The sequence below is a fragment of the Drosophila serrata genome, unplaced genomic scaffold (assembly GCF_035046125.1).
Source record: "Drosophila serrata isolate PLE 108 unplaced genomic scaffold, ASM3504612v1 contig_100, whole genome shotgun sequence".
Classification (NCBI taxonomy): Eukaryota; Metazoa; Arthropoda; class Insecta; order Diptera; family Drosophilidae; genus Drosophila; species Drosophila serrata.
The window spans coordinates 247,964-274,172 of record NW_028256998.1 but is presented as its reverse complement, the minus strand read 5'-3'; the positions used below and the strand labels follow the sequence as shown (position 1 = coordinate 274,172).

At 39.0% G+C, this 26,209-nt stretch overlaps 1 protein-coding gene and 2 pseudogenes across 5 annotated transcripts in view; 1 reads left to right on the top strand and 2 right to left on the bottom strand.

The window, feature by feature from the left end:
* The window catches only part of Ddr (discoidin domain-containing receptor 2), a 108,963-nt gene that overhangs the window by 77,783 nt on the left and 4,971 nt on the right, over nt 1-26,209 (top strand). The window contains exons 15-16 of one of the 3 annotated variants that reach the window (XR_015273529.1): nt 679-1,791; nt 1,843-2,144. The exons of the other annotated variants lie outside the window; for them this stretch is intronic. The gene's annotated coding sequence lies outside the window, so the exon portion shown is untranslated. Of the gene's footprint in view, nt 1-678; nt 1,792-1,842; nt 2,145-26,209 lie in introns of those variants that run through there. 3 annotated transcript variants of the gene reach the window in all.
* Nucleotides 10,486-12,235, bottom strand: LOC110183409 (arylalkylamine N-acetyltransferase-like 2 pseudogene; annotated as a pseudogene). The gene has a single exon (XR_015273532.1). The product of XR_015273532.1 is annotated as an arylalkylamine N-acetyltransferase-like 2 pseudogene (transcript).
* LOC110185666 (arylalkylamine N-acetyltransferase-like 2 pseudogene) lies at nt 12,239-13,138 on the bottom strand (annotated as a pseudogene). Its single transcript, XR_015273531.1, has one exon. The product of XR_015273531.1 is annotated as an arylalkylamine N-acetyltransferase-like 2 pseudogene (transcript).

The window sequence follows — 26,209 nt, the reverse complement described above, 5'->3', positions numbered from 1 at the left end:
GTTTTCTCAGGTTAGTCCTTTGGAAGGGCTATCTCACCCAAGGGTGCATATCGTTATCCTAGGTTTCTTTGTAAAGGGTTATGAAAAAGAAAATACATTGAATTTAGGAAAGCTAAACAAAACTAACATTATAAGTTTCTTTAAGTTTAAGGTAGTGTCGTAATAACGTTTGCAACGCTTTTAAGTATTTTTCTTTGCCAGCTAAATTAAGAAAGGAAACCAGAAAATGTTTATTCACTTATTTTGATGAACAATTTATCGATCCAATAATAAAGAGAAGTTAATTCTTAATGGAAACATTTTAGTAATATATTATCCCCATCCATCAATAACTCACAACCTTATTCGCCAATCTAAAGAAGGGTATATTGTATTATTAGATAAGTATAACAAAGGAAGAATGAAACCTTTTAAAACATTTAATTATGTTGGAACTAATTCTATTTAATCCTGATGTCTCTTATTAGGATTACCTACTCAGTTTTGTTATTAATAATAATTTCTTAAGTGGTCATTTATTATATATCACTATCAGGAATAAACTGTGTCGGTATAATTGAGTATAGGGTATCTTATAGTTCAGGCACTTGATTATAGTATCATATAGGTACCATATAGGTTGCTAATGCAGCAGTTAAGTAATAAATTCCTAATTCCTATGCTTTCGACTACTAATAGCCAAATTGAACAGAGGCTTACTCATATACGCTTAAAGCGATGCGGAGTAACAAGAACGTTCACCGGGAAGGTGCAACCGAAACTGGACATCGTCTGTTCTTCAAGGCCAGTGCCTGGGTTATCTATGGAATCGCCTGCGTTTGTCACTTCTTCAAGCTAAAGTATAATGCAGAAACGAACAGAGTGGAGGAGGCTCGGTACCATCGAGTGCTGTCCAAGATAGTGGTTGCTATAAAGCTTTTCCTGCTGGCCAGCCAACACATGATATACTTCGTGATGGCATTGTTTATATATATTCAAATCAGATTGGTGAATACCAGCCACGCCCAGCACTTTCTGATGAGTCTTTTCATGCAGGGAATAGGGATAAATGTGCTGCGGCGCCTGGCGATCTTTCTGCACCTGAAACAGGATCGCAGGTATGTGCGGCACGCGGTGAATGAGATCCTGTACATCACCAGGATGATTGAGCGCAGGTTTGGCATGATATACCGCTGCGACTCTGTGTTGCTGGGAGTATATCTTTGCAAGCTGTGGATGCTCTACATATTGCTGGATTCGCTAATGGACAAACTCTACTTCCTCATGATCTCCCTGCTCTATTGGGTGTTGCTGGAATACTGCTTCCTTGGGTACTTTATCTACCAGCTGCTCCTGCTGAACTGGTACCGTAGTATCACCTTTTTCCTGCAGCGTTTTATCCAAGATCATGAGCAACGGTCGGACATCGCCGTTCGCCACCACCGGAAGTTATCGTTACTGTTCAAACTGCATCTCCGTATCAATAATCTGCATAAGTTCATCATCCGAACCATGTCCTGGCTACCAAACTCCATTTACCTGATGATCTTCACCTGCATCTTCAACATGGAACTGCTGATCGAGTGCAGTCTCTTTGCCGAGGATGAGTTGGAAAATAAAATCTACATCATTGCGGATGGATGCTTGGGTCCCGTAGTGATTCCCATTCTTTATGTCCTCATCCTGGGGATGTGCACTGACCGGCTCCGCGACGCTGAGTTAATCCTGCAGCAGCAGATTGTGATCATTCATGGCTTGTACATGAGAAAGACCGATTCACGACTCCTCACTGTGATGGTTCTCGACAATGAGGTGAGTCCTTGCAGGGGACGAAACATTTACTAATTACTCTCATTTGCGCAGCATACATCACTTATCTTACACCAGAAATTAAAGCCGCTACAGAATGTCATGCTTCTGGACAACATTTGTGACCGCGAGTTCGCTTTTGATTATATTTTAACTGTGATTCTGACAGCAATATCGCTGGTACAGTACACTATATCGTGTGGTGAACCCCTCAATGAATGTGTGAGGCATAAGTGAGAAGTTTCACTGACTGTAAATTGCTTATTTCATAACTCTGTAAGACTTTCAGTCAAGTTTTTTATTTTACTGTGCTTGTAACTAAAAAATATAAATATCTAAGCCGCACTTTCCAAAAACATCCGTCAAGAAGCTATCATCGGTCACGACCTTTTTGCAAAATTTCTCACCAAACTCATTTTATTGACTCAATCCACTCAACAGGAAACAGGAAACAGAAACAGCAACAGTTTCAACAATCAACAGTCACGTACCATTTTGACGTCCAACTTTTGGCTAAAAGCAAAGGCGGTGAGGACACAGAAGTAAATACGTGAAATATTCAATTTTTTTATACATGTTGCCGGTACATTTAAATTTATTTTACAACCCCGGCACGGACTGGTGACAGGGCGTGCAACCCCTCAATGTAGACGATAAAATAATAATCGATTTGACTTTGGCTAGAGTTCGTCCACAGTGGGGTGTCCTGGCCCGGCTCCCTCAAAAAATGGAGCAGCTTTCGTTTCTTCCTGCGGGGAATCGATTTTTTCGCGCTCGTTCAGACTTGGAAATTTATGCGAATTTGAATTTGATATGGTTAAACTGTTTGCCTAGGCAACGCCAGCCATGCAAATGTTCTGATAAGGCCAGTTTGCCGAATGGCTGGCGGAGAGCTTCACCACCCCTAGCCTATAGGCCCTGTCACTTTTTGGTGTAAAATTAATTTGCTATAATTCATCAATGAGCGACGAGAAAGGCAAAGGATTATTTGGCATAAAAAATTGTGGCACTTGTCGATTTTGCACGGTCGGCCCTTGGACGCTCTTTCTCTCTCAAGCTCGATACGTGTGTGTGTAGCTGGCACACTTTGTATAATTTATGGCTGCACATTTATTTTATTGAGTTTAATGTAGGCACAGTTGCTGCCTCCCCCTCCATCTTCATTTGAAAGGTGAAATGGTTCGTGGGGGTTGGATTGGATGTACTTCCCCGTTTTGGAGCTTTGTTATGCCAGAAGAAAATGTATCAAACCCTGGGCTGGGTGTGTTACATCAACAAATGAAGTCAGGAAACCCACTGAGAATCAAACAAAATATGAAACGAGTTTAGAATTATTAAATAAATAAACAAACATTTTTAAAAGCATTCAGGTATCTAGTTTCCTTTGATGACATTAAGTCCATTTAAATATCTTCAAGTTGACAAAAGCTGAGTGGGCCTAAGTTTCTCATTGAATTTAATAAAGCCAATTAAATGAAATATGTTTCCAAGTACACCAATAGCAAACAAATTAAATCGTTAGTCCCCTCGGAAACCCAATTTAGCAATCGGTGACTCCGACCTCCCTCAACTATCGCTACTCGCTGGGAGCCTCGGATGTTATTTTCCACCAAACTAATTAAGCATTCAAAAACGTTTTGGCATAAAGTTTAAATTGTCTGGGTGGCACTCGAGGGCGGGTGCCGGGTCCGTATCCGGGTCTGGGTTTTGGTTTGGTTTGGGTGGAAGAAATCCAATAATAAAGACGACGAGCTGAGCTCAGCTCTCATAAATTATGGCAAATTATTAAGCAGGAGTCACAGCGCAAAAAGTTTTACCACCGCACTCGTTTTCGTTTCGAAACAAAGTCAACTAACATTGCGTATACGCCACGGTGGACACAGGGGACATAGGGAAGACAGGGGGCACGGGCGGCTGGGACTTGAGGCAGACGGGAACAGCGGTTGGCTGACAGGGCGAATGATTTATTTTTATTATTATTGGCGGTGAATTTTAAATCAAAAAGCTCACAACATTTTGTGCAGAAATTACGAGTGCGCATGGCCCAAAAAAGTGTGCTATACATTTTGTAAGCTGCTTTCGATGGCATCGGCGGCAGCTGCTTTTGTCATTATTAATAACTGTTAATTATTCACCATTAAACCTATGCCTGGCGAGCACGTTCGTTGCTTTTTGAAGGCAAACTTGTTTGCTTTGAGTCCCCGCCGTGCCGCTTCAACGATTCCCTTTTTTCATATTGTTTGGCATCACATTTTATGTGCTCCTTAGTTAACGCCCGTCGATGTCTAGCTTTCCGCGTCGCACTCCAGCTCCAACTATCTTTGTCTTTCCCTTGGCCATATTTACATATTATTAAAAAGTTTTCCCAAGCTGTGAGACTCGAAGGGCAGACGAGCAGTCAAGAGGGGGAGGGGAATATACATAGGAGAGCGCAGAGACGTAAAGAAACTTTTCTATTTTGCCTCGTCTCAAGTTATTGAAAATTCATGAATAATTGACATTTATTGCAGTTGGCACAAGTGATGGTCGATAATGGCCAAAGTCGGGAGGTGAGAGCGGAAAGCCTTGGACAGTGAACGATGGGCAGTGGGCGTTGATGTACAAAATTAGGGCGGGAGTGGATGTGCGCTCACTGTGCATTTATAGACATAAATATTAAAGTAGCTTACGTACTTAATTGTAAATTATGCATTCAATTAGTTATGCCAGGCTGCCCCCAAATGTCGTTTACAGTCAGGGTCAGAGCGAGGCAGGGCGAGAGAGATGCCTGGCTGCACGTTCAATTAAATTTCAAATATTCTCGGTACTGCCGTTATTGTTGTTGCTCCTCGATGGTTAATAATAGTGTCAGCTGCAGGATATAACTTTGGTCAGTCAAGCTTGCAAGATTTGCTGTTGGTCCGCCTGGTTGACAGGTGGATAAGGTTTTGTAATCAGTTTATAATGGCCTTCGAGCTTCTTCCACCGACTGTTTGCAAAAGCTTATTTTGAGCTTAGGTTTTGTTTCAAATCGAATTCAAAAATGCTTATTTGTTTTTGATAGTTATTTGATTTAGCAATAAGAATGCAATTCCATTGAATACGTTTTACATTTTATGCTCTTAATGTTTAACTGACATTTTCCATGTAATCGAAATCAACTTTAGATGCACTTTAAGTAAAATATTAATTAAAAGTTATCCATGTATCTGATTTGAGTGGTAATAAGTCCGTTTAGTCCCATTTTAATTGACTATAAGCCTACCAGACTCTGGACTCTGTGAAAACAATTGAATGGCTGAAAATGATACACTTTTTGATTAAATTTAGCCCGCAGCTTTTTCTGGATTCCCAACCAGTACACACACACACTGGTGCTCTATTTTAGATTATGAAAACCAAAACTCTTTCGCCCCCTTCGTTAGCCTCAGATGACTTCACATATTTTGCCATAAAATAACACCCGAGGGCGCTGTCAGCAGCATAAGCTCACCGTTTCCGTTTTTGTTTTAGTTACAACTAGCTGCACTGCCAAAACAGACGATGGGTGTGCGAGTGCGTGTGTGTACTTAAACCACACATGGTGATGGTTTTGAGAGCCGGCGGTACGCATTGCCAGGCATTTGCATTCAAATGCATTTAATTAAATCAACTAGAACCAACAGGAAAATGCAGCAGCAGCAGCATCGGTATCCTCTTGCCCCAATATGATGAGCCTCATAACATTTAAAACAAAATTTATTTTGTGTAAATTTTGCCAGGTTCGTTAGTTTTAATTGTGTTTAGTTTTCATTTGGCTGTGAGAGTTGTAGAGTAGAGATGAGAGCAGACATTGCACGAATTGTGAAATATGGTTTTGGTTAACGCTGAAGCCACTGTTTTGCTTACAATTAACTTGTTTGTATACGCTCGCTTTGTGTATCTTTGCTCGTGCTGTTTCTGCCAATTTGGCAGTTTTTGGCATGTAGTTGTAAAAAACAAAAACAAAAAAAAAATAAGGAGGAAAAAACCAGCGAAGCCATTAAATAAAATATAAAACACTGGGTCAGAGTGGAGTGGAGTGGAGTGGAGAGGTTTTGTTGGGTAGACACCTGTCCTGAGGCCAATCCCAGTGTCAATTAGCCATTTGGCTGCTACAGAATACCCCCATCAAGCTGTCAGAAAGTTAAATGTGAAAAACTCATTCGTATAATTTATTTTATTATTACTAATTGAATTACACATTAATTCGTCCTGGAATGAAATGAAACCTGTGAGAGAGTGAGTGCTATTCAAGACTATATCTCTTTTTGGGTTTTTATTAACACTCGACTAATTCCTCTTTGTGGCATATACAACAGTCCTGTCCTTCTCCTTCCTCACTTCTACCATTTTAAACTCTTTGAAGGACACTGGGACTGTTTTGAGGTTGGGATGATACAGGATTCAGGTCTCTACTTAGGATAAAGTTCTGAAATGTTTTCTTTCAGATTCATATTGTTTTGATATACGTCAGAAAATTCTGCACGACTTAATCGAAATGGAAGCGACAGGCGACCAATTCATGTAAAGACACTTGCGAGGGTAGCTTTGATACTTTCTTATTTGAATAAGGTACTACTACTAATACTACTTTTAATGTATTATGTCAACAATATCATGAAAATTCTTAGTCACCCCTCGTTAAATAGGCATCTTTTTCTATCCATCATTTTGATTTAATAAATTAAAATATCCAGACGAAAGCATATACATAATAAACTTCAATTAAGACACTCTCATTTTCCACAAAATATTCGGTAATTCCCTTCCCCACCCTAGGAAAAGTTCCATTAGCAGTCAGCGGAGCATAATTGTGCCAACAACATTTAGTATCATTATTTATGCGTCCTATCTGTGATCTTAATAGTTGGTTTAAAACATTTTTCAACCCGCAAAACGTTTAATGTGATTAATTAATTTAAACATTGCTGGGAGGGAATGGAAAGTAAACAAAAAAGGAGGAACGCACACAGTCACATCAAATGATGTTGTGCGAAACGCGGCAAGTTATCCCCCTAATTGTCCCCAAATCAAGAGTCGGACAAGGCGCAGGGACATTTCCTTTCATCGAGCACCCGTTGACAGTGACACTTGAGAAATGTCTGCGAAAACAAAAGGCGATTTTGAGCGCTGAAGGTGGACAGTAATAATCATTTTGTATAGCCTACCGCAAGGCGTTGCGAAATATGAAAAACAAAGGTCCTTCTCAGCGAACGGGGGGGGAGATCCCTTGACTGCTCCTCTGATGTCTTGGCTTTGTCGTGGCAAACTCTTTTTTGAAAAATGACTGAGACCAGGTGACGGTCGTTGGCCGTCGTTGGGTACAGTCCCCACAAAAGGGTCTATATCCTTCAGCCATTTATCAGCCACAAGCGTCGGGGCCATTTTAACTTAATAAACAATCATCAGGCTGTAATTATATGACGGTAATGTTATAATGAGTGCCCAGACAATACATCACAGGCTCCTTGTTTGGCTTGATAATTGAAAATGTTTGTAATTTTCGCCTCACTGTCCTTCTGCGGATTTTTCCTCTCCAGTCCCTCATTCCCCCTGCCGCCCTCCCTCCTTGGCGCCCTCTCAAACTTTGCACTTTTATCTGTAGCAAAAGTTTTGTTGGCCTTTTTTGCCTTCCCTTACATTTCGTTTTTTTTTTTTGTTTTGCTTTTGTGTGCTACCAAAGTTTTGCGACAGTTTAGGGATTAGGAGGCCGCCAAAAGTAGGCAAAAAAAAAACGAGAGAAAAAGTTTCAGGTCATGTCCAAATTTAAGTGCTGAAAAATTTGCTGGATTATGTGGCAGTTGATGAATTTGTTGCGCGAGGGAATTAGACGCTAATGTTTGCTCTTTTCGTCGCCGAGAGAGCAATGCACTAATAGATTTGTCTGTCAAGTCAGTGGGCTCCAACTTTGAGTGGAGTCGAAGTTATTCGAAAAAATGATTCATTATTCACAACCAAGGTGTCCAAGCGATATACGTTTTTCCTCATAGATCTCGACTTATCGGGGGATTTTTGCAAGGAAAAATCATTTGCTTGCCAGAAACCACTACTTTTTTTGCTAGTTTTTATTATATTGTATCATTTATTAGATATTTAGTATTAATACTATTTAGTATTAATACTAAATATCTAGCACTTGGTTCCTTTTTTTCACACATTTCATTGCACACACAAACTATTGCTAATGTATTCTAATAATTGTATTTATTTTGAGGACTTTTGAGTTTTATTAAATTATTTAACTGCTCTTATAGTACAATCACAAGCAACCTTTTCCTTGAGTTCACCTGATCGTCCTGACTTATTCTACACACTATTCTATGCATCCTAAAGGCACAAGCTCTCCAGGAATAGATGTGCAAACAAGTCCATTTATACAACGCCATGCTTAAGTCCCAAGCTTTTGCTACGGCAACCTGGTCGAAGTTGTGGAGACTAAGGACTGAGGACGAAGGACGAAGGACCGCGGAACTTTGCCTAAGACGGTGGCAGGCCATGTGTTGGGGCTGCTTTGACTGGCCGCTGGCGCAATTTAACTAAAAGCTCAATCAATCATCTTAGACGGGGCATCGCCATGGCAATGCTTAATTTGCGCCCTACCAGCCCAGCAAGGTCCTACCTCGCTCGCGGCAACCTCCTTGCCAATGTTGTCATAGAGTTTCCTTTGTACCGGCTCAGATCCTGCCGCCGACTCAAGAGTTTTAAGCCGCTTTTCGGTCGCTTTTCGGAGTTTATCCTCATGGGCCCCACCGCAACCACCTGATTGAGGGATGCTGCATCCACTGGCCTGTACATTGTACACATATTTGCTTAGCAGCCGAAAGGGTTGCCTATTTGCCGAGCGGCAGTTTGGAAATTGTTGCAGCTAATGCGCCCAAAGACGGCTTACGACGGCCGACGGATTACGCCGGCTGACGGCATCGCAAAATGATTTGGCCCTTAAAGTAATTGTTTGGAAATGAGTCGAGCTGAGCATTTGAAATTCTGATTTGTTCAAATTTACCGATGTGGGTACATCAAGGTGGTCTCTTTAGCTTGTAAATGAGTTCCTAAGGTGGAAACAAAATAGGTTCTTCCTATACTTTACAAAATATATGCCTTCTTAAGTTGGTTTTAAATATGGAAAGTATTATAAGGAACCATTGAAAAGCAAACATCTTACGTTGATTATAACTGGAAAATCAAGGAAATTTGTTTTGTTTTTCTTTTACTTGATCTTTTGCCACTTTGCTGTATCATCAACAGAAGCCGCAAATAACACCCACAAAGAGATGCCATATAATTATGTCTGCTTTTTGCAATCATTTCAATTATAAGTACAAGCTGTTGCATTTTAACCACCACCAGCAGACAGTTAAGAGTAGAAAGTTATAAGTTAATGCCGTCGGGCGCATAAAAAAGCATCTTCTTCTTTGAAAAATCATTAAGACAGGGGTGAATATGTGTTCTTTTCAGAAAAGGGCAAATGTTTAAATTATCAAAAAATTCAGAATCTAAGCGAATGACTAAAAACTCTTCAGAGATTGAAGGATAAAGAGGTGAATGTATTGAAAATGTTTATAAGGAAAGTTAAAACATTAAACTTTAAAATTGTAGATATATACATGGAAGACTTACAAACATACTCCATAATAAACTTAAAAGCGTTGGAAAACTTAAAACAAATCCTATAATTTATCTACTCCCCTTAGGACTAATTAAATAAAAGACCAATTACCTCATTTAATGAGTCGGATTCAGAGCTAAGAAATTGTATACAGATACATCCCTTGGTTAGCATTTCTCTTTACTTTTCAGCATACTGCAGATGTGTGTATCCTTTTTTAGTGCAGTGGGAGGAAAAACACACCTATGATGCAGGCTAGGCCAACCTGAGATGACTTTTGAGTCCTTGGTTCTCATTCACTCCTCCCCATGCACCAGCTCTCCGCTTATTTACTTCGACGGTGTTATTTTTGGCCCACGTCTGCAGAAGCAGCAACAGTTCGTGAGTTCATAATAAAACTTTTACTATGACAGTAAAATTTTAATGAAATCACTGCAAAAGCTGAAAATACAAAAAAATAAACCAACCCAGTGGGTTCAAGAGACCCAACCTGGCAGCAAACTGGGGTCTGGGGATGGGGACACGGTCTGTTGAGAACTTTCCTGTTGCCTCTGTTGTTTTTTTCGTACGTGCAAAGTGGAAAATCTGCTACAGGAGATGACAAAAGTGAAATGAAAACAAAAACAGCATGAAACAGAGAAATTGCCTAACTAGATTGTTTTGTTGAGGCCATTTATTACACATTTTAATCTGTTTGTTTCCCCAATACGATGGCAAAATCGGCTAATTGCTATGATTGATTTGTTATATATGGTATAAGGGTTTTATAAATAAATATAAATGATAAAGAAGAAAAAAATTATTGAAAGCTAATCTATTAAATTTAATTTAATCTCGGCTACTATTTTTATTTCCTGTATTCACTAATTCATATATTCTAGAGCCTAAACGTGGTAAACATTCAGAAACACTTGACTTTTTGTTATTCACACACACTTTGTGTCTGTAAAACAAGTGGTTCCACATAATCTTTTCTTGATTTTCAACAACTTTTTGTTAGTGTTTTTATTTATTTTCTTATCAATAAGAAACAATAAAATTTTTAAATGTGCCGGCAATTGGTCATGAGATAAAATAGAAACAAAGATAAGTTTAATTGATAACAATATTTTAACAATATTTATTTTTCGTTTCCAAAATAATTAAATTAAATCTGCCATGATGGTTATTAGTTAGACTGAGATTGGGATATAGTTCCCTGTGAGGTATCCCAACTCACAATTTGATGAACATGACTCGAGCCTTTGTGTGGGGAGCTGCCGGTGTGAAAATCGGACGACCACTATCGTCCTTGTAGTCGGCGTAGACCAGGGAGTGAATGCACTCCATTCCCAAGGCTTCCTTTTGGCGGGCAGAGTAGAAACTCGTACAGTAGGCCACCATCGCAGGAAACCCCTTGGAGCGACCCACATCCATTAGTTTGCTAGCTAACCGGGAGCCCAAGCCTTTTCCTCTCATCGACGCATCCACACTGGTGATGTGGGAGTAGAGAACCTTGGAGATACCATATCTTTGGAAGAGATCAGCATCGCGCTCGATCTTGGAGAGCAAGCGACAAATGCGGCCCCAGTAATGTTGCTCCATGACCTCTGCCTCCTGGCGATGCTTCTCGAGATCTTCGGGGAACTGCGCTCCGGCAAGGACGAAGCCAACCAATCGGCCACCGTTGCTCTCGTCAAGGGCCACCAAACAGGTGCCTTGGGCTATCATTGAGAGGTGATACGCGTCGTTTTCTTTTTCGTTCTGCAGATGCATCGCCTGCCCACTAGATTGGCACAGGGGTTCTGACGTAAAGAAATCATCCTTCATGAACGCCTTTACTCTTGGGTAATCATCCTTGGTCATGATCCGTATGGTAACATTATCCTGTGATCCGGGTGTCATGATGTACTAGGTTTCAGACCTCTTTCTTTCGACTGTCTAACGGAAACTTCTGGGTTTACCTCCGCAACTTGGCTTTTATATTATTTTCTTATCAGTTTTCTATAAAATAATGATTACTTGGGCGTTACAACGATAACGGAATTGAACGATTTTTCAAGTGGCTTCTTATCTTCTGAATATCAAAAATCAAAAGACCTTTATATGTCGAATTCTTATAAGGAACTGATTTTATTTAGACACATCTTCGATATAACCTACACCAAAATCTAACCCTTGAGTAATTTTAGCGGCAAGGACCTTGTCTGTGGTCTTCCACTAAGTTACTAATTAAGAAGGAAAAATCTTAATTGGCTGTTTTAAGTGCAGTGCACTTACATATAATATATAATTATATTATAATATAAATTTACGACACTCTATTTATTTAAATATGAACGGATTATTGGCATTGCCTGAACATCTTCCTAAACTAGCAAAAGAATACAAATATTATACTTGTATCTTATCGTATGATCATTTCATGAATAAAGTCCCAAATATAAAGCCATCCAGTAAATAATTGTAAATAATTGTAAATATTGATACGAAATATACAAAGTAACCAGAAAAAGTACAAACTTCGCCGGGCATAAGATTTGATACCCTTTAAAAAATAATTCAATTAATTTATCAAATCATCTGAAAGCAATATGTCCAATTTTAATGTGCGTAAGTGGTCATTTCAACACCCAGAGAACAGCCATTACTTCATTGCTTTTTAACATAAATATACATATATTATTTAAATTGTATTAATTCTTAGTGATCGAAGTTCTATCTGCAAGGGTATATAAACTTCGGCGTGACGAAGTTAGTTTCCTTTCTTGTTATACTTCTTTTTTGATATTCACACATTTTGACGACAGACCCAAGAAGCGGTTTCATAGCGTTTTCACATAATCTTATCTTGCTTTTCAACGATTTTTGTTAGTGTTTTATTTATTTTCTTATCAATAAAAACAAATTAAACGTTTATACGTGTCGGTAATTGGTCAAGAGATACAAAACTAACATGATAAGTTCTACTGATAACAACTGACACAATATCTTTTTTTTCTTTTCCAAAATAATTATATTAAATCTGCCATAATGGTTATTAGTTACACTACTGAGATTGGGATCTAGTTTCCTATGAGATATCCCAACTCACAATTTGATGAACATGACTCGAGCCTTTGTGTGCGGAGCTGCCGGTGTGAAGATCGGATGACCACTATCGTCCTTGTAGTCGGCGTAGACCAGGAAGTGAATGCACTCCATTCCCAGGGCTTCCTTCTGGCGGGCAGAGTAGAAACTGGTGCAGTAGGCCACCATCGCAGGGAATCCCTTGGAGCGGCCCACATCCATCAGTTTGCTGGCTAACCGGGAGCCCAACCCTTTTCCTCTCATTGAAGCAGCAACACTGGTGATATGAGAGTAAAGAGCCTTGGAGATACCATATCTCCGGAAGATATCTGCTTCGCGCTCGATCTTGGAGAGCATGAAAGTAATGCGGCCCAAGAAATTTTGGTCCATTACCTCTGCCTCCTGGCGATGCTTCTCGAGATCTTCGGGAAACTGCGCTCCGGCGAGGACAAAACCAACCAATTTGTCGCCGTTGCTCTCGTCAATTGCCACCAAGCAGGTGCCTTGGGCTATCAATGAGAGATGATAATCGTCCATCTCCTTCTCCTTCTCCTTCTCCAGTTCCATCGGCTTGCTACTGGATTGGCACAGGGGTTCTGACTTAAGGAAATCATCCTTCATGAATGCTTTTACTCTTGGGTAATCGTCCTTCGTCATGATCCGTATGGTAAAATTATTCTGGGATCCGGGTGTCATGATGTACTGAGTTCAAGACCTCTTTCTTGTGAATGTCTAACGGAAACTTTTGCGTTTACTTGGGTGACTTACCTTTTATGTTAGTTCCTTATCAGCTTTCTATAAAATTATGATTACTCGGGTGTTATATCGATAACGAAATTAAGCGATTTTCAAAGTGCCTTCTTATCTTCTGCATTAGGTAATTTAAATTAAAAGACCTTTAAATATCGGGTTTTTGTAAGAAACGGATTTTATTTAGACATATCTTCTATTTATATTATTATTATTTATATTAATTATTTGTGTTTTTCCCAAACGAGCGCCGGAATACAAATATTTTAGTTGTACCTTATCAGTATAGTTATTTCAAGAATAAAGTCCCAGAAATAAAGCCATACAGAAAATAATCGTAAACGTTGATATGAAAAATAAAACGTAGCCAGAAAAATACCAACTTCGGCAAGCCGGAGTTTTAATAATTAAATTAGCTTAAAAAATTATCTTAAAGCAGCTCCAATTTAAATTTTCATTTCTACCCCCAATGAACAGGTTACGAACCTTATTGAAAACATAATATATAAATTTATTTATTTTATTTTTTATTTTGTAGGCAGAAGTTACAAACTTAGGCTACAGGGATCGGCCATAACAGCGGAGATTTTCGGCCGGAATAAGGTTTACATGATTTGGTTAAATAAATATAGAGGGATCTTATAAATGTATTAACAGTTAATTGCACATGGATTATTTACAAGTAACAAATGACAGATATTTTATGAGGAAAGTGATTGGTTTATATACGGTGTAAAAGATTTGCTGATTTGAGGAAATTAAGAATTAATTGGATGTTTGCAAAATTAGGGTTGAATAACTGATCAGTAAGTTTAATGTTTGGGAAGTTTGATCTATGTGTTTGAAGTGCTGGACAGTCGTTAAGGATATGGGAGATTGATATTTTTTCGTTGTTACAGAGCTGGCACTGATCGTTTGGTGGTTGTGAAAAGCGATGTTCGTGGGTGAGCCTGGTGTGGCCGAGTCGAAGACGGATTATTTTGGTGATCTCTCTTCTAGGTAGGTTGAAGGTTTGTATGTAGTCAGCTATGCTTAGGGCATCTGGGTTAATTTGTTGATACCACTGCGATGATTTCTGCAATATTTTAGGCTTAAGTTTTAGCGTGTCGATTTTTATTTGATTGTTGATGTCTCCACGGTTAACATTTGGTATTGTTAGTAGTGGAGCATTGGTCGCTTCTTTTGCTGCTGTATCGGCTTTATCGTTGCCTTTGATTCCGACGTGGCTGGGGACCCATAAGAGCTTGATTTTGTTTTTGTGTCTTAGCAGAAGGTCGCGGATATATGATACATAAAAGTTGGAATTGTTTATGTTTGCAAGTGCTTCCAATGTGGATAGGGAGTCTGAGCAGATGCAAAATTTCCCTCTTGTCTTGACTGCTATTTTTATGGCTTCAAGGATAGCAATCGCCTCGGCTGTAAATACAGATGAGTAGCTTGGAAGGATAGCTTGTTTCAGTGTTTCCTCTTCTGTCGTTATCGCAAAGCCAATTATTTCCTTACTCAAGGATTTCCAGAAATTGTTTGACAAATATGTCCTTGTTGGTGTCTGATTTTTTTACTCGGCTTAGTCGGGTATCTATCTGGTTGGTATCCAGAAACCAGGGTGGACATGATGGTTTTGGCTTATGGGGAAGAGAGGTGGGGAATCCGAGCTTTAGGCCAAGATTAATGCAGTGGTTGACGGCGGAGGATCGATATTTTTTTGTTTTATTTTTGGTAATCCGGTGAATGATTTGCCTTAGAGGGGTGTCGTTTGCGTGGATAATAGTGTTGATTGTTTTTGTTTTTAAGTGGTCGATTCTGTTATCTATTGGTTCAATATTTGCTTCTAGGTATAAATTGAAAGTGGGTGTAGAACAGAAGGCTCCCAGAGAAGTTCGTAGGAGTGAATTAATTAAGGTTTTAATTGGTTTTATTAGTGATTTCGGGGAGTTACCATATATCGGTAGAGCATAATCAATTTTGGAAATGCATAGACTTTTGACGATTTGGATTAGGGTGTTGGGGTGGCTGTTATATTTTCCGTTGGAAAGGCATTTAATTATGTTCGATGATTTCTGTAGTGACTTGTGTAGTTTAGTAATATGGGGTTTGAAATTGTATTTTTTATTGAAAGATAGACCTAGAATGGTGAGTTCGTTAACTGTGTTAATAATTGTGGATTGTGTAGAGACCTGGCATGAACATTGTTTTTTCCGGCAAATGTGAATATGTTTGCATTTTGAGATTGAAAGCATAGCTCCGGATTTTTGGCACCACTCATTGATTTCAGCAAAGAGCGTATCGAGGTTGATTGAAATGTTTTTGTCTTTTTTTAATGGTATTAAGATATTGAAGTCGTCTGCATAAGCTGTGTGTTGAAGTTCCTTGTGCTTGTCGATTATATCTGAGAGACTGTTGAACGCAATGAGAAAGAGAATTACAGAGAGTGGAGATCCTTGTGGAATGCCATTGTGGAGTGGGTGTATCCTTGAGGTGTTATTATTGGCCCGAACTCTGATTTTTCTGTTTGACATGAAGTTAATCACATATCTGATTATCAATGGTCCACAGCCCCATTCCGACAACTGATTAATGATGGTATGTAATCCTATATTTTCGAATGCTTTTGCAAAGTCAAGAGATAAGATGGATATGTGTCTTTTTCCAGAGAGGGCTCTGCTAATTAGAGCGTCTGTGTATAGCAGACAGTCCATAACAGATTTTCCCTTTTTAAATCCCAGTTGACGGCTATTTAGTAGTTTGTTACTTGTTGCAAACCACCATAGCCGTTTTGAGATTATCTTGTCGAGGGTTTTAGACAAACATGGGTTGAGAGAGATAGGTCTGTACGATTCAGTCATGGTTTTGTCAGCACCTTGTTTATGTATTGGTATAATTGTGCTAATTTTGTATGATTGAGGAATATAGGATTTTAATATATTGTTGAAAAAGTATATAATTCTCATTTTGAGTGAATCAGCTACGTGTCTTATCATATCGTAATTTATCTTATCTTGTCCTGGGGTGTGACCCTTTAAGCTATTTAGAGCAGATGAGAACTCTAGGAAGTTTATATCTTGTTCCATAAAGGCTGCAGTTCGGTGTGGGGGATTTAAGTAGTTCCGCATACTCAGTTTGAGTTTTTCTTCAATAAAGGAATTGGAAAATTGGGAGTCTTCCGAGCGAAGAGACCAATAGCTTGCGAAAGCTTGGGTAATTTCTTCAGAGCTGTTAAGAAGATCGCTACTGCTGTTGTCCTTTATTGCATGTATTTGTGTGGCTTTGTGAAGGCCACAGAGTTTCTTAATATTGCTCCAAATTACTTCCGGCTTGGACTGTGGGGAGATTGTTGAAGTCAATTTAAATAGGCTTTCGGCTTTGCTGGATTTTAATTCCCTTTTGAATTGTGCGTTGATTTTTTTATATTGGATGAGATTCTCAATGGACATGTCTCTGTTGAAAGTTCGCCAGGCTTTCATTTTTTCCTTTCTCATACTATTCAATTTGTTGTTCCACCAAGGGACATTATGGTGTGATCTAGGTGGTCTCGTATGTGGGATGGTGTTGTATGCACTTTGCAATATAATTTTCTTGATGTTACCCGCTTCCTGATTAATGTTTGGTGAAATTGGAATTTTGTTGTTCAGGTCATCAGTGAGCGTCTCGAATTTTTCCCAATCAGCTCTGCTAGTAACGAACCGTTGTACATACTTTTGTCTTGCTCTCTGGTTTTTCGGGAAAATTTCGATGGTGATTGGGAAGTGATCACTACCTTGGAGAGAGTCACTGATTTTAAAGTCGCAAAATATTTTTAGTTCAGGTGAGCAGAATGCCAAGTCAACGTGTGTTAACGTTCTATGTGTTGAGAAATGTGTGGGTTGTCCGTTGTTAAGGATAATGAAATTATTGTCCAGGATAAATTTTCCCAATATTCTACCTCTCTGATTTATTGTTGGAGATCCCCAGCTGGTATTCCAGCTGTTGAAGTCCCCTGTAATCAGATTTGGGCAGTTACCTGATGGTATAATCGAACGTAGATCCATGTGATTAAATTTAGTGTTGGGAGATATATAAGAAGATATAATATTGAATTTTTTTACAGACTGAATTTCTATTGCTATGGAATCAACTGAGTTTTGAATAGGGATGAGTTTGTGCTGAATGGACTTGTGAATTAAAATTGCCGCTCCGCCATCCGGGCTATGGGAGGCTGTGTAGTGAATGTCGAAGTTTACTGGAATAGGGATTGGTTGGGTGTATGTAATGTGGGTTTCTTGCAGTGAAATGATTTTGGGAGTAAAGCGTTTTATTAAGACTTGCACTTCGTTGTAATTATTCAGGTATCCATTCATGTTCCATTGTAAGAGTTTCAGGGTCATTTTGACTATTAATGCGTTGTTTTTGTCTCACTTGAGGCAAGGGATTTAAGTTTTGCTCTAGTTATTATTGCGCTTTGATCGTTTTTTAATAGTCTTTTTGTTCTGTTTGTTGAGCTGAGTGGAAGAATTTTTGCCGATTTTTTTGCAGTATGGGAAGTGCAGGGGGTTTCCGAGCTGGATGACATAGGTTCGTCTGGCTCGGGGTTCTCGGATGTTGGTGTGTCAAATTCATTTGGGGCATAGCTAATTGGTTTCCTTGTTGATTGTTGGGAAGAGTGGGCTACATTGGATTTCGCTGCTGAGGAGTAAAGTGATCCATCGTGGTGTCTTTTGTTATATATGGACCAGGCTGTCCTATTGTCGACTTTTTGTAGGGACTTGATGGCCTGGACTTCCTTGTTCGACAAGAAGACAGGGCAGTCCTTGTTGCGGGCATGGTGGTCTGTTGCTGGGAGTTTTTTAAGGCAGCAATTTATGCAATTGGACTTGTTTTGGCAAATTTCTAAATTTTCATAGTTTACATGGGCATCCATACCACAGTTGGCGCAGGTTGGAGTGTTTTTGCAAAATTTTGCAGTATGTCCAAATCTAGAGCAATTGTTGCAGCGCATAGGGCGAGGTATAAATGTGCGCACCTGAACTCTCTCGTATCCAATATAGAGGAATTCTGGCAGATTGGATTGCTTAAAAAAGATTTTAATAAGACCCGTTTCGTTTTGTTCAGTTTTTTGGAGGACCTGGTTAGGTATATATTTATATATTTTATCGACTCTTTCTACTTTTTGTGATTTTAGGTTTTCCAAGATAACTTTTTCTTCTATTCCTCGTAAATCATTTGAATAAATTATTCCTACACTGGAATTAAGGCTTCGGTGTTCTGATATTTTTATGGGTATATCGATGTATGGAGTGTTAGAAGGCATGCTGATAAGTTTCATTAGCTTTTCGGCTTGTAGCAGATTTTTAGTTTTAATGAGTAAGTTACCGTCTTTGGTTCTCTTGCAACTTGACACTTCGCCCTGAATGGCATTGTCGATTGTTTTTTTAACAATGAATGGGCAGATAGCAGCTAGTGGCTGGGAACTCTCATCAGTTCTAGTTGCAACCAAGTATATTCCGTCAGGCGGATGCTTTCTCCAGATGTCCGGTGGGTCAAGCATTGTGGGGTCAAAAAACTTTAAGGCCTCTTAAAAGTTGCCAAAATTTGTTTGTCGCTCCGGTTGAAGTAGAGATAAGAATTGTTTTCGTTTGCTTTGTGCTAGCGTTTGGATGTTTTGATGCTGCGCTACGTAGACGTCTCGCGGAAGAACACGACCGATCGGTTAGACTGTCGAAGGTGAACTGATAATATATAAATAATAAATAACCTTCTTCAAATTTAAACAATACTTTTCACACATTTTGAGAACAGTCTGTATATTTGTACAAAAAAAAAATTGATTTCTAAGCAAAACAAAATGAACAATAGAACAAATACTTTAACATTAAAAAAAAAAACTCTTGAAAATGTTTATTACATTTAGGCCACACCCATAACCAAAGGGAGAATTTTTTTCGATGCAATAATTAAAACATCCCCAAGGATCTTGGAACTAATTGCTGGCTTCGGCCCTTTGGCAGTTTCCACTGATTGTGAATGTTATAAATAAATAAATGAAAAGGCAACCAGAAAACCAAACCAAAGTCAACGTCAGCCTCAGAGCCATGCATAAATTAAAGTGTTTCCCACTTTTGCTTTCGCTGCCTTCCTGAAATCTTTTTTATTTCTCATTGTAAAAAATGCTGAGCGTTAAAATTGCTTAAAAGAATAAGGGAAATTGGTGGCAAACGCACTAATTCAATAATTTATGCACATTTTAAATGCATGAAGGCACACAGGCAAAAAAAGGAAAAGATTGGAAAGGACAACAAACAAAAATTTCATTTTACCAAGGTTGTAAAAACAGTAAAAAGCCAAATAACTTAATTCGAATTCTGGATGTGATCATAAATATATCATTAGAGCTTTATGAGAATCAGGATTTAATTTTGGAATGAAGTTCAGATTAATAAAAGAAATTATTAAAATATATATGCATTAGCTTACTGTATGTTTTCTGTATATTATTTGCAATATATTAATGTTTTCATTACATTTGAAATTTCATTAAAAGCCAAGTATATTCGTCACAGGATCCTCATAAATATTCAGTCGGCCTAAAAGGGCCAATGTGAGAAAATTGAGGCTGGCAGCTGGGGCAGAAGCACTTTTGACCGCCTCGATGTGCGTTTCAAATTGAGCGGATTAAGTTTAATTACAATTTTTCGGTGATTCCTGGAGTGGGTAGAACCATACATACGCACATATATACATAAACCTCACAAAGGACTCTCTGGCACTCGGCGTGAGTGTGGGTGGGTGCAATGCATTTGTAAGGGTTGTTCCTTTGTCCTTCCTTTTCGGCGCGCGTAAATGAAAAGTAAACCTTTATGCAACGCTGCGGGCGGCATGCAATTTGCCAACGAGACCGACGCACCCATTCAAGCCGCCCAGCCACCGCGGCACCCGAACCACCCAACCCACAGCCACCCAGCCACCCAACCACCCCAAAGGACCAAACAAAAAATTCGTTGCGCACACGTGTTCGATGTGCAGCGCACGCCATATCCTGGCAGCTCCTGTTGCGCCCCAGCGAAATGCTTATAATTGGATTTAGTTGTCGTTAAGTTTGGACTTGCTTATTGTTCAGCTCCGCAATATGCTAGCCGTCGAAAGACATTGCTTCGGCAATCTTTCTGTATATTTTGATGTGGTTTTTAATGGCAGTCCTTGATGGCAGGGCTCACTAAATCAAATATTCCCCCCCAAAGAACATCCATGTGTGTGTGTGTGGGAGGAGGAGTCAAGGGTGTTAGGGTGGTGCTCTTGGTTAATTAAATTTACTGGGGTGACTGATGAATGCTAAAGACCCATCCAGGATCATAATGAATAGTAGACGAAATATGAGAGGCGGGAAAAGTGGAATATACTTACTAATGTATTTTGCATTACAGCAAAATCATATATTAAAGTTATGGTTATAAAAACAAATGTATTTGATACAAAGCCGGAGAAACTATTTTCATTTCAATTAATTTTAATTTATAGCCAATTTCCGATGCTTTTAAAATGTCTGTGTAAAAGTCATTATCTTAAACCTAATCAAATATTTGAAGAAATTTTTATTAAGTTTTCTTGAATCCTTGTAATAAATAAAATCTAACCAATAAAAAATACTCCAAAACGAAACAAAACGACATATTTATTGCCTTGTTCTAACTTCTTAAATTCTATCGATTTTGGACCAAAAAGAAGCAAAAAGCAGCTGCCAAAGTAGTAATGCTCTTGGCCAAAATCGCTTTTCAATGAGTGACAAATCTCCTGAACAAACATCAGCGTATTGTGAAATTACAATTAGTTAAATTTTTGGCATAAACAAAAAACATTGCCACGTTCTCGATGCATCAGATTAACGTTCAAATGACCAACGCAATTAGAGGGATAAAATTACCAAATATGTGTGAATGTCTAATTGCATGTGTGTGGACGCAGGCCTCGAGAATGGCCAAAACGCATCGTTAGCGTTTGGTCAATAGCATCTAACGGTAACAATTTAATTAATTTCATAAAAATACCTAAAAATTGAATTGGCACACGAGTTGGGCAAATGTTTATTTAGCGAAAATAAAAGAGGCTTAAATCAACAAACGAAATTAGTCACTTTATAAATGCATTATTTTTCAGGCATTTAGTTGTTGATTTTCTGTAGAGTAATTATAACATAAATAGTAAATAAACTGATTTTGTTGTTATCATAAAGTTTATTGTTGATTTTCTTGTGAAAACTAAACAACTGAATTATGTTAATATTTTGGGAAAGATTATAGCATGTAATCTTTTATTAAGCGAATCTTATGGGCTAATAATATGCCTGACTAAGGGAATTACAAGAGTTAACAGCACAGAAAAATAGCCATATTTTCTTATTTTGTTGATTATGAATTAAATGTAAGAAATTACTAAAAAATTATGTGTTTTTTTTAACTGAATAATAACATCGATGTCGATGATAGGAAGAAAACAACTCGCTTTTCCTTCTGCCATTTATGCCAATAATCGTTATTGATTAAACTATTTTAAAATTTTTTAACCATAAATATGAAAAATATATAGCGCCACGTGAAATATAATTTATTAAACTTTGTTTGTTTATGGCATATTATGGTCATTATTTTAATATCCCCACAAAACCCGCTTACACGCCTAAAGACAGCGAGCACAAAGGGGACCGCCTCCCGTTTTCAATCAATTGTCATTTGCATAAAATCAGCATTAAAATGGCGGCAACCTCCAGCCTTTTCTTTTTTTTTTGTGTGACCTCCCACCCTGTAGAATTTTTTAATTAAAAACCTGCCAGCTACAACAGAAAAAAATGGCAACCGAACATGCACAACATTTTTTCTCATATGGCGACATGTAAAAATGGTATTAAGCTAAAAGTGAAAGTCACTAAATTTGAGAACGGCACGTGGCAATAACTTTTCTACCGAGAAGTACTTGAAAAGCGCATAAATTAAGTGCATAAAATGTACCAGTGCCTCAGGTAGAGATTTATTCAGGTTGCAGTTAGCTACAACACTTGCAAGTGAAAGCGGTTGAAGTGAAAGCGATCAAGATGGCCGACGCCATCGATTTGCATAAATGCAAATTGTATTTTTTTGTGCAGGAGAAAGGGCTTTCTCAGCCGGCAGGCTCGTCACTTTAAAAGCGGAACAGATGCACTAATGAAGTGACTAGAAGGCGGGTCATCTAGAAAGGAGTAGGAGAGTTCCGAAAACGATTAAGATTATATCGAAAGTCAGGTAGGCCCATCCAATTTTAATGTTTGCTTTAGTAAAGGAGTATTTTGGATAGAAATTTTGTAGGTAACAGGGAAAAGGAAACGATTCCAAAACCCATAGTGAATGTATTCTTAAGCAGAAGCAACAGTTAGCAAGATATAGTAATGTCCATATACTTGTCACTTGAGTAACGTTACGTTATTACAAGTAAAAAGAAATGTTGTAAACGATAGGTAGAGAAGGTTTCTTAAGAGTTTTCAGAGAGAAAACGAAACCCATTTTACCAACTTCAATCCCTTATAATGTATTCAGCGAAATTTAATGGATAGTTTTCGTGATCAAACCGAAATCTGCATGTGATTTGGTACTATAATTTCCTACAAAACATTAAAACATTACTAGTAACTCAAAGCTTAAACTTTATCAAATATAAGACTTAATTCACATAGAAAATTCCCAAAAGAATTAGTTATGCTTAGGTCCTGTAAGGAATCAAATTGAACATTCAGATAACCACTTATGGCTGGAACTCATTTATGCTTATGGCGAACTTTAATTCCAATTTCAATCCATCCCAGGGTGGCATGTTACCGGAGTGCATTCGCAAAGTCAATCAATACGTTTTGATATAGCAACTACTTCCGCCTGGTTGAACATTATTTCCTGCTCCGATAGCCCAAGAGAATTTCAGACCGGTCCAACAGTGTCATGGCAACGTCAGCAGCATCGCCCAAGGGGGAGCTCAAGCTGGAGCAGTTTCTCCTCTGCGGATGCTGGATGCTGGATACTGATGCCGCTGCCAATGCCGGGGCATTCCCATTTTATTTGCACGCGTCGCGATGTTAGGGGTTAAATGCATGCAGAGCAAACCAGCAGCGACCTCCTGCGCCGCCCCCTTAATTTGACCTTTATTGGCGATGGCAGCAGCAGCAGCAGCAAACAGCAGCCGTTACGTTCCACCTGATCACATTTCAAATGGCTTGACTCCGGCCCCACAGCCATGGCCGCCCCTTGTGACATCGTTTTACCCTCGTTTCATTTTTGCATGCGTTGACATGTGAAATTGTTGCGCAAGTCTCCGGGCGATATTTGCTACTGTTTGCCGTCTTTTTTTTCTGTTTTCCTTTTCCCCTCCTCTCAGTAGGAGGTGTTGATGTTTTAATTAATGGCCATATGTCAACTGCATTCGCATAGGTTAAATGCCTGCCAATCTCCAGAGAAATAAAGATGACTGCGTACAGGTTGAGGTTGAAACAATTCGACAAGGACTCGTTAATAATTATGCACGTTAATATAACGCACTGTCACAGTTGGTTAGTCCTTTTAATTATAATACTTTTGAACTGTTTATTTAACTTGACTTAAATAACTCACTTTGTCAAATTGGCATAGCATTTCAAGCTTTGATAAAAAAGTATACCCTATATAAACGAGAGACCTTCACCCATAGAAGCCCCAAATCAAAGCCAGAGAGAGAGAGTGAGTAAGGTAAAATCAATCGCAAATGGCCAAGGCAAACAATAAACCATAAATGAGAAACCAGGACATCATAACCTTTGACCGAGAAGTCGACCATCAAGAGGCAACACAATGGATTGGGTGTGAGCTTCCGAGCAAACGTTCATCGTAATCATTAGCATACATTTACGGTCTTGACCCTCAAGTGCTTACCCAATGGCCCATTATGTGCTTTAGTCGGTGGTTGGTCTTCTTTTGTCAATGGTCTGTCTATAGGGTCCTCACTCGCACTCTCCCTCTCTCTTTGGGTCACTCCCAATGGCCTTGCCCCCCCTTTATCTCACTCGGGAAAGGATAATAGTTGTTGTTGGCTTCAAAGCAGAAGGGTCACACTAGTGATGATACTGTCCAAGAGATAAGAAGCCAGGTTTTATGGCTCAGTATCCGAAATGCTTGATGCCCTTTCTTAGGCTAAGAAATGATGGAGGTAACATTTTAATATGTAATATAATAAAATATAATATCAAGTTCCAAAATATTTCTTTATAGGTCAAGGAAAATTTAAAACTTCAAGTTCCTTTAAGTATGTAAACCTCAACAGACACCTCAATCTTAAAGTTCTCCGTTTCCTGCAAAAAAAAGGTAATCCTTGAGTTAGGGTACAAAAGGATATAAACATCTACTCCACATGTATGGTCACTGTTTCGCGCTGAATGTCCGTCCTTCATTTATTGGTCCATTCATTCAAGCGTTTCAATTGTGCGGAAAGTGTGACACACGCGATGTCCATGTGCATGTCCATGTCCTTATCCCGGTCCGGACTCCGGATTCGCTCGCCTGGGCGTCTGGTCGTAAGCTCATAAGCTCGTTTCGGACTCGTCCTGCTGCATTTCCTACTCATAGTTTCAGTATGGTTTCCGTATCTTTCCTTGCCGGCTTTTTTTTTCTCCTCTCCTTTTTTTCAATTTAACATCCGGTTTTGTGGCTACAACATGTCCATTATGTTGATGAAGTCCTTTGACAATACTCTGGGACAGCGGAAAACCCGGGCTAGGGGGGTCGTATAATAACCAGAGTTTGGCTGGTCGTAATCTGCGGACGATGATGGTGACGATGCCACAGCAAGGACAGTTTGTTTTGGGTTTTTTTTTATTCTGTGAGAGCAAGGTACTTCAGCCCGAATTCGCTTTTACCACAAACTGGATATGGTTGTATTAAGTGGTCAGCGAGCTTCAAATGTGGTTAATGTTGTTGCCAACTGCATGGAAACTAAACATATTGCTTAGTACACTCAGTGTGGGAGTTTTTGTTTTGTTCAGTTAACTCCAGTAAATTTTCCTAACCAATCGGAAAAATAAACCGTAGACATTCGTTCGTCTAACCCCTTTTAAGGGCTTTCCTCATTCTGTCTTTCCCTTAATGAAACTCGAGTTTAATTGTTTGTATTCTTAGCTTATTGAACGCAGTCGCTCGATTTATTGGCCAAGAGAGTGACCATTGGCCACTTCAGATGGATGCACTTAATGTCCGTGGCGTGTCCTTAATGGCTATTTGCTGAGTCGCTTCTGTCGCTTTAATTAACCCGCTTAAAGCCTTCGGAAAGTGGCCAGCACGTTGTGGCGATTTATAAGAGCAACCAAGAGGGGAGTCCAGCACAAAAACAAATACGCAAAAGCCGGCCAATCGCCCTAGCTCCTTCGCTTTATTTATTTCTGTCGCATGAAGGAGGTCGTCCTGCGGGGTGGAGAGCGGTTGGGGGAGGAGGACAACTAAAAACCCATAACTATATGTTTTAGTGACACATTTTAAAAGTGCCCCGCAAGTTGGTGGAAATTTATTGTTATTGCGTTTTGTACGCGTACTTTCTCTTTTTCGCGTTCTCCCTTCGCTCTGCCAGTGTCCTTTTTTTCCCAGGACACTTTGTTGTGCATTTGTGTTAACCCAATATGCTTGTAATTGTTAACTTGGTGGAAATACAACCATATATAAGTCCTAGGCAGCAATACTTGTACATACTTTTGGAACAATAAACTAAAATATTATTTGGAGGCTGGAGATTCTGTTTTTGACATAAACAAAGTATCGGTAGAGGTCCAATGAAAGTTCAGAAAAATTGATTAAAATGCTCTAATTTAAAGTAAATGTACTTTAAATTTGCCAGTTGGGCACTTAAGAGTTTACGCTGATATGCAGTCAACAAAATATCGATTTCCAAGTGAATCATTTTAAATATACTATCAACAACTGGTAAGACACTCAATTATGGCTTTTCAGATATAAAGCATCAAATTTGCCTTGCCTTTGAATCGAAAATATTAAAGACAGCGAGAAGTGT